At 43.4% G+C, this 8,454-nt stretch overlaps 1 protein-coding gene across 1 annotated transcript in view; it reads left to right on the top strand.

The window, feature by feature from the left end:
- The first annotated feature begins 6,993 nt into the window (after positions 1–6,993).
- Positions 6,994–8,454, top strand: part of LOC109905272 (leucine-rich repeat and immunoglobulin-like domain-containing nogo receptor-interacting protein 2) — a 381,644-nt gene continuing 380,183 nt past the window's right edge. Inside the window, exon 1 of the mRNA XM_031790222.1 lies at positions 6,994–7,620. The gene's annotated coding sequence lies outside the window, so the exon portion shown is untranslated. The remainder of the gene's footprint in view (positions 7,621–8,454) is intronic.

The raw sequence follows: 8,454 nt of genomic DNA, 5'->3' as shown, positions 1-8,454 counted from the left end.
TTGTATAGTAGGACCTACATTCCACCAGTCTATCAATCCTATTAACATAGCTCAGGCAGTAGAAACATGTCTCATCCAATAATATGCAGATGATACAGTCTTATAGTCAACTGGCCCCTCCCCGGATTTTGTGTTACATGCTCTACAAACAAAGCTTTATTAGTGTCCAACAAGCTTTATCTACCCTTAACCTTGTTCTGAACACCTCCAAAACAAAGATCATATGGTTTGGTAAGAATAATGCCCCTCTCCCCACAGGTGTGATTACTACTGCTGAGGGTTTAGAGCTTGAGGTAGTCACCTCATACAAGTACTTGGGAGTATTGCTAGATGGTACACTGCCCTTCTCTCAGCACATATCAAAGCTGCAGGCTAAAGTTATCGTAGTCGCTCCTCTTTCACCTCAGCTGCCAAACTAACCCTGATTAAGATGACCATCCTACCCATGTTAGATTACGGAGACATAATTTATAGATCTGCAGGTAAGGGTGCTCTCGAGCAGCTAGATGTTCTTTACCATTCGTCCATCAGATTTACCACCAATGCTCCTTATAGGACACATCACTGCACGCCTCTGTAAAATCTCTTTATACCCGTCGCAAGACCCACTGGTTGATGCTTATTTATAAAACCCTCTTAGGTCTCACTCCCCCCAATCTGAGATATCTACTGCAGCTCTCATCCTCCACATATAACACCCGTTCTGCCAGTCATATTCTGATAAAGGTCTCCAAAGCACACACATCCCTGGGTCACTCCTCTTTTCAGTTCGCTGAAGTTAGCCACTGGAATGAGCTGCAACAGGCACTCAAACTGGACAGTTTGGCATTTATCATTTACGTCATTCAAAGACTCAATCATGAACACTCTTACTGACAGTTGTGTCTGCTTTGCGTGATGTATTGTTGTCTCTACCTTCTTGCCCTTTGTGCTGTTAACTGTGCCCAATCATTTTTGTACCATGTTTTGTGCTGCTACCATGTTCTGTTGTTATCATGTTGTTGCTACCATGCTGTGTTGTCATGTGTTGCTGCCTTGCTATGTTGTTGTCTTAGGTCTCTTTTTATGTAGTGTTGTGTTGTCTCTCGTCGTGATGTGTGTTTTGTCAAATATTTAAATATTTTAAAAGTTTTTATTTTTAATCCCAGCCCCCCGTCCCCGCAGGAGGCCTTTTGCATTTTGGTAGGCCGTCATTGTAAATAAGAATTTGATCTTAACTGACTTGTCTAGTTAAATAAAGGTGAAATAAAATAAGTATATAAAAATCAGCAAAACACTCGTCCCAAAAAATGGAGTTCTTGACATCGCACAAGAGCCGTCAAGAGAAGACACAAAAGAAAGAACGTGGTTATCTCTGGGAAACAGTACTTCTTCTATAAACCTTCATTTTGCAATGTGCTCAGCATTTCTCTCCTCAATTTTGTCACACCCCGATCTGTTTCACCTGTCTTGTGTTTGTCTCCACCCCCCTCCAGGTGTCACCCATTTTACCCATTTGTTGCCAGTTCGTCTTGTCTCGTCAAACCTACCAGCGTGTTTTTTTTCACATACTCCAGTTCTCTCTAGTCCCTGTTTTCTAGTCCTTCCGGTTTTTACTTTTCTGCCTTCCCTGACCCTGAGCCTGCCTGCCGTTCTGTACCTTTCTGACGCTGCCCTGGATTACTGACCTCTGCCTGCCCAATGGAGAATCTGCTTTTTAGCTCAGGACTAAACGTATTCTGGAAACCAGCCCTATGCTTATTAACATCCATCCATATTGTCACGCCTGCTCCCGCTCCCCCTCTCTGGTGCTCATGTTCAATCCCTGTACTTGCTTCTAGTCTGCAAGCGTCTGTCCACACAGAATACTGACACCACAATTCGAAACATCAGGTGTCCAGGTGTCGCTGCCAGAGGAACCGGGGTTGCCTCAGCTGTCTTGTCGGGCTTCCACACCTTAGCTGCCTCGGTAGGTTTTCTTGCCTCGGTTGGCTCGGCAGGCTCCCATCCTACGTCATGCTGCAGCCGGTTCTTCAGGCTCCCACGCCTCAGCGGGATCGTAAGGCTTTCATGCCTCAGCCGGCTCGTTGGGGTCCCACGCCTCAGCCGGTTTGTCCGACTCCCGTGTCTCGGTCCGTCAAGCTCGCCCAGGTGGGACGCCGGGGGGCGCCCCTAGAAGGGAGGGTACTGTCAAGCCTGTTCCTGCTCCCCCTCTCTGTCGCTCAAGGGGCACCAGGCTGCCCATCATGTTCACTCCCTGTACTTGCTTCTCGTCTCCAAGCGTCTGTCCTCACACAGATGAAGATTGGGGTAGCATGCTGTAAAGGGACTAGCAGTATAGAATCTGAAGATTGTTGATACAATAAAGAGTCTGTAGTGATCAAAAGTTCCCTGAGGTCATAAATTAAACTTCATGAAGCTCAGCATACATTTTATAATTGAGAGGTCTGTCTCGGTCTGCTAGTAATCCCATCTCTCTTTGTAGATTGTCTAAACCAGAGGGCAGACTCAAAGCCTACCTGCATATTAACTGAGTTAATATACAGTGACTGCTTCGGGGCAAGAACTGGTCTGTTTTGTAGGACTAATATGTACAGTGCATTCAGAAAGTATTCAGACCCCTTAATTTTGTTTAAAAAAAATGTAATGTTACATCCTTATTCTAAAATAGCCAATGATGACAAAGGGAAAACAGGTTTTTAGAAATACTTGCAAATGTATCAAATATAAAAAAGGAATACCTTATTTACATAAGTATTCAGACCCACCCTCGAAATTGTGCTCAGGTGTATCCTGTTTCCATTGATCATTCTTGAGATGTTTCTACAAATTGATTGGATTCCACCTGTGGTAAATTCAGTTGATTAGACATGACTTGGACAGGCTCATACCTGTCTATATAAATTCCCACGGTTGACAGTGAATGTCAGAGCAAAAAACGAAGCCATGAGGTCGAAGTTATATTGTCCATAGAGCTCAGAGACAGGATTGTGTCGGAGGCACAGATCTGGGGAAGGGGAGGGCATGAAAGGTCCCCAGGAACACAGTGGCCTCCGTCGTTCTTAAATGGAAGAAGTTTGGAACCACCAAGACTCATCCTAAAGCTGGCCGCCAGGCTAAACTGAGCAATCGGGGGAGAAAGGCCTTGTTCAGGGAGGTGACTAAGAACCCGATAGTCACTCTGACAGAGCTCCTCTGTGGAGATGGGAGAACCTTCCAGAAGGACAAACATCTCTGCAGCACTCCTCAAATCTGGCCTTTATGGTAGCGTGGCGAGACAGAAGCCACTCCTAAGTAAAATGCACATGACAGCCCGCTTGAAGTTTTCCAAATGGCACCAAAAGGACTATCAGACCATGAGAAAATAGATTCTCTGGTCTGATGAAACCAAGATTGAACTCTTTGGCCTGAATGCAAAGCGTCACGTCTGGAGTAAACCAGGCACCAGTCATCTCCTGCCAATACCATCCCTATGGTGAAGCATGGTAGTGGCAGCATCATGCTGTGGTGATTTTTTTCAGCAGAAGGGACTGGGAGACTAGTCAGGATCGAGGGAAGTACAGAGAGATCCTTGATGAAAACATGCTCCAGAGCGCTCATGACCTCAGACTGAGGTGAATGTTCACCTTCCAACAGGACAACGATCCTAAGCACACAGCCAAGACAATACAGACAATGCAGCTCTGACAATGCAGCCAAGACAATGCAGCTCTGGCCCAGCCAGAGCCCGGACTTGAACTCGATCAAACCTCTCTGGGGAGACCTGAAAACAGCTGTGCAGCGACTCTCCCCATCCAACCTGACAGAGCTTGAGAGAATCTGCACAGAAGAATGGGAGAATCTCCCCAAATACAGGTGTGCCAAGCTTGTAGCGTCATACCCTAAAATGCTAAATAAAGTCTGGATACTTATGTAAATGTGATATTTCAGTTTTAAAGTTTTAATACATTTTCAAAAATGTCAAAAAAAAAAAAAATTCTTTGTCATTATGAAAGATTGTGTTTTATTGTTGAGGGGAAAAAACAATATCATCCATTTTAGAATAAGCATGTAACGTAACAAAATGTGGAAAAAGTGAAGGGGTCTGAATACTGCACTGTAATGCTGACACTGTTAAGTAGAAAGACAAACCAGATCACAATAGCTTTACTCAAAATTATTTCAATGGTGAACGTTTAATGTACTTAAGGAATAACTCAAATTGTGGTTGAGTTTTCCCTTTGCACGACAGGTACACTCTTTAATATTGAAGAGTACAGCAGGTGTCTTTCTCATCTTATTCATAACGAGGCTTAGTTAATGAACCATGATACCCTAATTAGCTATGCCTTTACATGTCTCAATATCAATTCCACTGTTGATCAATGAGGTAGAGACGAGCTGCTTCATGTACCTTGAGGCAAAAGTGGCAGACAAGCACTTTGTGGAAATCCCTAGGTTTAATCAGTGGGACTCTTCGGGCTGACAATGCAGACAAGACAAACAGACCCATAGGGTGAGTGGTTAAGAAATTGCCTGGAGAGTCCAAGGAGGCAACACAGCGATTGTGAATGACATCTAGCACAGATGCTTAAATGTGACTGACAAAACCCATTTCTTAGTTGCCAACTAACAACACCAACACAATGCCCTTCTTTTGACGCTCAACAAGTGTATATTTTTAATCACACCTATTTTATCCTGCTGTTACCATTGGTACTGTATCTGTCTGGCATTTATCTTTTACGTCACTAAGATATGTCAAATACCGGAGGATGTGTATTTTATTCTACTTAACCTTTTACTTTATGTTCGTATTCTTAACTTGTATTATTTATTTTGTTGTTGCATTGTCGAGAAGGAACCTGAAAGTAAGCATTCTGTTGGACGGTGTATACCATGTGTATGCTTTACCTACGACTAATACAACTTGAAACGTGTTCCCTTGAAGAAAGCCTCGCAAGTTAAGCGTAGTCTGCTTCAGGTAAAGCCACCGCTTACCATTCCAAGAATATTGTACGTCAGATAAGTAGCCATTCATACCTGTGTCTATGTTATCTTTTGTGTATAACGATTATATAAATAGGATGCCCTGGATATGAGCAGTTTGCAAAGCAACTTGAGTCCTAATGATGTTCGCGGAATTGCAAATGGGCTGTGTGCGTGCCACTGCTGTTTAGAGGAATGTAGGTTTGGACCATGGAGAGTTGTGTTGGAAATGGCACCACCTGGATAATGAGATGCGGAGAGGCCCGTGCCGGTGTCTGAGCCAGAAGGCTTACCCGGGCTTATCTGCAAGCTGTCCCACATTAGGCGGACACTGTAGAGCGAGCACTGTAGTCCACACAGAGCACTCTTAGGTCAGGCTTCTGTCCTTTTAAAAACTTGGACTCCAATGTCAAAATGTGTCCTACGTCTAGCCATTTCACTTCTGGGTTGTTATGTCTTCTTCAGGGAGCCCATCAATTCGATTTTGAGGAGTTTATGTTTGCAATTTGATTGCTTTGACATCCCATTCTAGAACATTGTAAAACGTTATTTATCATTGGTGCCATGTAACAGCACAGTTATAACATAGAAATTACTGTCACAGTACGTGATTGTAGTTCAACAGTAAAGAAAGGAGCGAGCATTAAAAACCTGCTAATGATTCGGTCTCTTGTATTATAATGGTTAGATAGCTGGTCTGTGATGTGAATAGTTCCAGTTACGTTTTCAACCACACTCTTTGATAGACTGGAGTCAGTAGTTGGGTGGGCCATTTGATGTCTGCTATTGGCTGTGATTGAGTGTGCCAATGGATGTGTTTTCTAGGAAAGACAGGAGGAGTTTAATGGTGATGATGGAAAGGATGCAGAGGTCAGTGGACCGGTTGAGGGTTCTTCATCTTTTAGCTTCATAGTTAGATGACTTCTAGAGATCAAGGTCATGCTCCTTCCTGTTATCACGATCTACGTAAAACATGATCTAATGTCCTTTTGTCTGTAACACTTTACATTAAGATTCTCTTTTACCTGTGTAATTACTCTAGTAACAACATTATCTTAACTGTCACAACATGTTGTCACCAGAGTAATTACTGCATTACACGGGTATAAGAGCATCAGTCACGTGAGTCTTGTTGGATAAATGTTTGGTAAGCGTGAAGATTATGTGAGAAAAATAAATGTAGTAAACAAAAAGTGACATTTCTCACACTGGCACGATTCCCAGCAATTTAATTCCTGAGGTGATAATCATCAGTCATTATTTATGCTTGGTTTGTAAAAATAACACACACATGCTGTCATGCTATGCCTAAGTACATGACAAACGGATTACGCCTGAACGTTACTTTAGTAATCAAGTGTAAAGACATAGCTTAGATACATGCCGATGCTCCACTTGAAATGTTCAAGGGACCTATTTCTTTTGTTTCTAATTGTTGTGCATATTGTTTCATTCAGCTTCCGCGTCCAGGGTAATATTCTGTGTGTATGTGCACTGAGTGATAAGGGAATTGCTGGCAATTTGTTTAGGCTGCTAATTGTAAAAAAAATCCACGCTTTGCTAAATCTCGTGGATTGTCCTTGCCTGCTATTTTCGTCTCCCTCTTCAATCTCTCTTGACAGTTGGCCAACATCAACTCCTGACCTGATCCACTACAAGGCATTTGCAAATGAGAGATGAAAAAGACCAAAGCTCCATGGAGTCAGTAATAATGGGGGGGAAAAAAGGTTAGTCAGAGTCACTTTCTCGTTTCTCGTTCCTTCATTAATGTTCATGTTGTTTCTTTACTCACTCTCTATTTAGCTTCCCATATTTATCAGACCATTATTTGTATCCCTAAGGGATCCTAAGAAGTGCAGGCGGCGAACCTTTTCTATCTGACATGACTGTGAATGCCAAAGAGGTAATTGTCAGACATGGGAGAGAGAGCAAAGAGAGAGAGAGAGAGAGAGAGAGAGGAAGGGAGCGAAAACAAGGGGGTGGGAGTTGCAGGGAGGGGAGTGTGTGTGTGTGTGAGAGAGAGAGAGAGAGAGAGAGAGAGAGAGAGAAAGAGAGAGAGAGCAGCGTTCATTCTTCCACTTCTCAGCAGACAGCGTTCTACAGGGGAGAGCAACAAAACAAGGCAAATTAGAAGGGGAAAAATAGAGAATATTATACAAATAGAGTTCGCTATCCACTTCTACCTCCTATTGGGTGGTGAGAGGTGTCTGAAAGTTTGTAGTCTGGGGGACCCCTCCCCCCAATGCTGGGCTGAACAGAGGACAGCTCCCATCTTCGAGGTGTGGAGAGCACAGACTACCTCTAGTCATTTTCAGGGAAGCCAGTGCGCACGAGGAGTGTTCTCCCTCTGTGGATCTCGCAATTAATCGCTGCCTGCCTGTCTGTAACAAAAGAGGAGAAGATCCAATCAGCGTTTGGGTTTAATAAGGTGGAATACCAAGGGACGCAACAGAAAAGATACAGCACAACCAGGGAAATAAAGGAAGTAGGAAAACACAGCAGTGAAAGATATCATTTAGAGAGGAAAAAAAGAAGAAAAAAACCGCTTAGCGGTATTTTGAATTCAAGGGCTCCTGTTCCAGGTGAACTTGAGAAGCATCCTTTTCTTTTTTGGAGCTCTCAGCTTCAGTCAGCTAATCTTGTGGACTATTGGATCCTGGATGGCATTTCAAGGTAAGGACCTATCTTCAACTCTCCCGGTGTATCAGCCAGCCAGCTACTGTACTCCTCCTGTGTTAGGTTACTGCAATACTCAGCAGCAGAAGAAAAAAAGGGAGAAGAATCAGACGGAGAGGTAGGTGCGTTTGAGTCATCACCAGGCTGTTTATTGAAAAGTTTCTGTGATTTCTCTTCCTCTTACCTTATCTCTATGCATGATTGATATGATGCCAGTGTGGAAAGCAATTTATCTTTGGGGACTCGGTCTCTGCATCGTGGCTTCCAGCAGGAAGCCTGGGTGGAAGGTCATAATTACCACTGGTGTTTGCCTTCGTCTTTGTAAGGGCCATATCTATGGGCCATGGGATTACTTTTGTATTTTAACCACCCACCACCCACCACCGAGTCACAGCTGCAAAGCCACAGCCACTCTGCATATGAAGGGTTGTTTTCCCCTTTAATCGTAGCAGACAGCAAACAGATTGTTTTCGTTGTTTTCGAATGCTGCCCGAATGTCTTAAATGCCCCGCATCATACTTCTGCCATCAGTTCCTTGCGAGTTTTTCAAGGAAAATATTGTAATGCAATGCATCGTTTCTGTCCTACGGTCATGGCCATCTTTGTTCCTGCTAAGCTGAAAGTGTGATGAAACGCGTAGATAAGCATGTGTTTTCTCTCCTCAAGGTCCTTGTTGAATGTAAATTAGAAGAAACTGATTCATAGGATGATTGAGGGATATAAAAGAGGGGGCTATAAATATAATGCAGCATTGTTAGAGGGAATCTACAGCACCTCCCTATCGATATATCTTTTGTAGGAACAGGCTGAAATATTTATGATTGCATGCAC

The sequence above is a fragment of the Oncorhynchus kisutch genome, linkage group LG15 (assembly GCF_002021735.2).
Source record: "Oncorhynchus kisutch isolate 150728-3 linkage group LG15, Okis_V2, whole genome shotgun sequence".
Classification (NCBI taxonomy): domain Eukaryota; kingdom Metazoa; phylum Chordata; class Actinopteri; order Salmoniformes; family Salmonidae; genus Oncorhynchus; species Oncorhynchus kisutch.
This window is presented reverse-complemented; position numbering and strand designations above follow the sequence as displayed.